This window comes from Eucalyptus grandis, chromosome 11 (genome assembly GCF_016545825.1).
Source record: "Eucalyptus grandis isolate ANBG69807.140 chromosome 11, ASM1654582v1, whole genome shotgun sequence".
Lineage (NCBI taxonomy): Eukaryota > Viridiplantae > Streptophyta > Magnoliopsida > Myrtales > Myrtaceae > Eucalyptus > Eucalyptus grandis.
The window spans coordinates 2,230,199-2,235,337 of NC_052622.1; positions in this window are offsets into that span (position 1 = coordinate 2,230,199).

Genomic DNA, 5,139 nt, shown 5'->3' on the forward strand with positions numbered 1-5,139 from the left:
AGTTGGTCTCAGTGCGGCAGCAGCTTCATCGATAGGGAATCCGCGGTGGTGTCATGTGCGGACCGACGATGAGACTCTCATTACGGGCTGCTAGGCAAAGCCTGCTAGTCCAGTAATTCTCGGCTAGAGAAGGAACAGCTCATTGTGGGGACTTCTCGATGGAGGTGGTGACCACACGTGAGCATGGACCGATGGTGAGGTGGATGCTCAGACGTTCGCTGAGATAGTCTCATAGCGAACCTGCAAAATAGAGAATGATTTCGTTGCGAGGAGGCACCAAATTGGTCGTAGCTCGACACGGCAGACATGTCACGGCTCACGGCATGGTAAAAACTCCGTGTGCTCATTTGAGATCCTGCAAAACTGAAAGAGCTTCGCTGTGAAAGGCAAGTGCTCGGCCAAGAAGGGCCATCGTGGTGTAGGTACTGCGTGGATGTCTAGTAGCAACAATGATGACCAGTGGATCTCGGGAGGCGGTGATAGAACGATCTCAAAATTGGGACCGAAAGAGCATAAAGAACTCCGGTTTCTATTCTCTATTGGATCCCCTAGCTCTCTTTTCTCTCAATTTGCCCTTTATTGAATTGTGTGGCCTCCCCTCTCTTTTTTGTTGACCGAGTGGCATTTTATAGGTGAATGATATGATCCCATTAGGGACAGAAAATTTCCGCACGAAATCTCTAATGACCGTGCAATCTCTCTCGTTTTGAGACAAAATATAATGTTCAGTATATCCCCAAGTGCAATATTCTCTTTGATCATTTTGATATATTCTATGAACTCTTCCAATCTGCTGCGAAATATATCACTTAATATATATATCGCATAAATATATAAAATATTTACCGAATACTAGAACAATATTACGAATCTTTTCCGAAAATATCAAATCGTTATTTCTCATAAGTCAATTATTAGTCATCAGAGAATAACGGACTTGGGCCCATTCCCTCTCGCCACGGGCTTAATCCAACTCGTCTAATTAAATTTTGAAACTATCAAGTCAAACCCATCTATCACTAGTCCAATGCAAATGCAATAAAAAAAAAATGTTTCCAAAACTATATGTTATGCAATTTAATTCTAATATTTTTATTTAGGGGTTAAAATTAATCCCTAATTTTTAATGCAATAAGTGAATGATTGGATTGTCAAAATTTAGGTGTCAAACAAGTTTCATTTCATCACGCGAAAAGATTTCTAGAAATAATTAGCAAATGGAAAAATCAAAATGATGAAGACAATGAGCATAAGTTTGTAAGTTTACAAATTTACTACAATGTTGTGAGACCTATTATGGCATTTGCAATTTATCTACGATAATTGTAAGATTTCTGAAGAGTTGGTTATTCACTAATTCATTTCAAAGTCGGCAAATTTCTAATTGTATTGTTGAGTTATTGATATGTTATTTGGCAATAAAATTGATGGTCATGTTTTCTTTGATTGATCGTGGCAAAAGAACGCTTCAAGTGTCATAACTTGGTACAAACGGACACCTAAGTGTCATAACTTATGAAATGTACACTTAAGTGCCACATTCGAAGAAAACGGATCATTTAAGTGCCACTCCGGCCAAAGTCTGACTAAAAGGCTGATGTGGCATTTTTTTCGAGCAAAGCAAGCCCAAAACGACGCCGTTTTGCACGTAGACATGGCCAAATAATGCAAAAACGACGTCGTTTTGGGCTGACGTGGTAAAAAAAATAACACAAAAATTAATTAAATTAAATTTTAAATTAAATTTAGTTAAAATATTAAAAATAATAATTTAAAAGGGCGATGGCCGAGGGCTCGGCCTTAGCCACCGCTGCCACCTCCTCGTGCCGCCTCCCCACCGTCGCCGGGGAAGGGCTGGCGACCGAGGGGGAGCGTTGGAGGGGCCACGACCCTGGCCGACCAGTGGCGAGGGCTCAAGCCCTCACCCAGATCTGTGGTGAGTGGCGAGGGGGTCGCGGCCTCGCCCGGTCGGGCCAAGGGCGAGGGCCATCGACCCTCGCCGGATCAGGTGTGGGCTTGCGAGTCCGCTGCTGGTTGACCGAGGTCGCCGGTCGACCCTCCTCCCTCCGTTGCCAGCCCTTCCCGACAACGGCGAGGAGGCGGCAAAGGTGCGATTGAGGACTGAACCCTCGCCCACCGCCCCCATTTTTTTTTTTTTAAATTTTTAAATTTTAAATTATTATTTTTAATATTTTAATTTTATTATTTTTTGTATTTTTTTTTTTACCACGTCAGCCCAAAACGACGTCGTTTTTGCATATTTAGTCACGTCAGCGTGCAAAATGGCATCGTTTTGGGCTCGCTTTGCCGGAAAAATGTCACGTATGCAATTTGGCCGGATTTTGGCCAGATTGACACTCAATTAATCCATTTTGCTCGATTTTGGCAGACTTAAGTGTCCCTTTCTTAGCCGAGTTATGGCATTCCAAGGATCCGCATGTCGATCGACTGTACTAGATATTGATGTTGGCTGGGTCCACCTATGTGGGACCCAGCTAACATCAATAAATAGAAGAAAGGAAAGTCAAAAAAAGCAAAAAGGAATAGAGAGATAAGGCTCGTTTGGTTCAATGTTGGGCAAATGGCTTTGCATTTCCCCAAGTATCTTTAGAAGAATGAGCATTTGATGAAAGCAAAGGTGTTTGGGTACTCTCATTTTGGTGTATTTTTCAAAATAGCTTTGAGGTGAAAAGGAAAAAAAAAAGAAAATGAAAAAGGAGGAGGAGATGCTGAAGCAAAGGGGAACGATCAGGAGCAGTCGGAGCTGGTGGTTGTGGTGGGGGAGGCGACTGGTGGTAGTGGTGGTAGGGAGGTGGCGAGTCACGTGACCTTAGGCGGCGTCACCTGAGGTCACGACCCACGTGACGACGGTGCGTGGTGACGGTGGTGCATGGCGACAACAATGCGTGGGCGACCAAATCTGGCCGACTGAGCTCCGCTCAGCTTGTCACATGGGTCGCGTGACCCAGGTGATGCCGCCTAAGGCTGCGATCCACGTGATGGCAGTGTGTGGCGACGGCGGTGCATAAGCAACCATATCTAGCCGGCTGAGCTTCGCCGACTCAGCTTCACTCTTGAAAAAACAAGTCCAACGAAGAAGACGATGAACAGTAACTTTTTAGGGTAAAATAGGATAACGCAATTATCAATGAGGGTAATATTGGAAGAAAAAAAAATCAATAAACCCCTCTTTAGCATTTCTAAGGCAAGCATTTGCCTAAGGAGACCTCCAAATGCTAAACTAAACACCTAATTTTTCCCAAGGGGCTTTGGGGGCTCAAAGCCCCTTGAGAATGCTGAACCAAATGAGGCGATAAGCTGCTTGTTGGGGAGAAAGAGAGGAGAGTGAGAGCACACGGAGAAGATAGAAAACAATCTGCGGCTTCCAGTCCGGATAGGAAATTCAGGCCATCGGAATTGGCTCAAATTCCAGTATATTGTTCGTAAGATCAAGAAAGACGAGTTGATCAGCTTTGTTTGTTCAAAACCTTCTCCAAATTATCTCTCATTTCTTTACAATTAGGATTTCTTGCTTCACTTATGTTAGTTTACTTTCATGATGATGAAGTATTATTGATGTAAAGCTTCAAGTGTGTGACTAAAGAAAAACCTTTGTGTATAGTGAGAGTTTTTGGGCCATTCGTGATTTTTTCAGTATTGAATTTTCTACGTAAAATTTGCTTGTCTTTTTTTAATCATTTTGGCATTATATTTACTCATTACGAGATTGTATTGCAAGAATATATTTTTATTATTGGAATTGAGTCGATTTTGGTCCATTTAATCTTGGGATGAGAAATGATTCTGAATTAGGTTAATTTTTTATGAATTGTTGCCGGTAGCCTCTAACTATGTATCAATAATTTTGGAAATCCATCATGAAAGGGAAATTTTCCGCATTTTCCTTTGAGTGGCCGCATCTTTTATTTTTGGTCTCATTGACCAATAGCATTTGATTTTATGGTCTTCATCCTCATGAAAAAAAAAATATGATTTCTGTCCCAATCACGTCCTCATCGGCGTCTTTGATTTTTTTTTTTTGTCTCATCGACCAGTAGCATATGATTTCATGGTCTCCGTCGTCGTGAAAAATATGATTTCTGCCCCAATTGTGTCCTCATCGGCCCAAAGCACTTTGCTTGCCTTTCCTAGAACTATGTTGGAAATTATATCCAGAGAAAGCACACTGTTTGTTGAAATTAGAACATGAAAGTAGAGAAGACAATAACAACTATATAATATTCTTCTTTTTATGTAAACTTACAATTCTTGGAGAAGAAGAAAATAAGATATAACATAAAATTGGAGGTGAGGTACGGATAACTGAATCTCCTTAAGGCGATTAGTTCCTACCAATGGTGCTCCGCAGATTCACGAACTATGCCTCCCAAGATACAACACCTCGAACCTGTTTGGATTAGCACTATGCAAATAGGGCTCAGTCGAACCGTTCAATTGAATGAGCACACCCAGAAAAAACAGAAGAGTTGAAACGTATATCAAAGCTCTTTCGAGTTAGAAAAACCAAAAACCAAAAACCAAAATCTCAATGAAGCTCTATGCTCATATCTATTTATAGAGCTTTTTAGTTCATGTACTGCAGAGATATATGAATTAAATAGACACGTGTATCCACGAGATTTATGAATAAAGAGATACGTGAATCCAAGAGATTCAGGTATCCAAAGATACATGAATTCAAGAGATTCATGAACTCAATAAATACATGAACTAAAAGATACATGAATCTAGGAAATTCATAAATTCAATAGATACATGAACAAACAAATTTAGGAATTCATGAATCCAAAAGAGATACGTGAATAGAAAAAAAATGTATCTTAATTTATTGGCTTATGTTGATCCATTAACCATAATTATAACCATAATTACAACAATCCCCCACATTAATGGATCAACAAAACATTTTTGACTCGAAGGAATCTGAGCATGCTTGTTGAAATAAACCCCATCAAGATAGGTAGCTTTCGCTTTGAACCTTCTTATCGGACTTACTTAACTAGTCGATGGACTAAGCCTTGAATCGCCAGTTGTTTATGTAAGCCTAGACAATAAACCTCACACGGAGTATTTCCAATTCAAGATTGGTTCTCGGTTGTGTTCGTTCTTTCGGCCCTG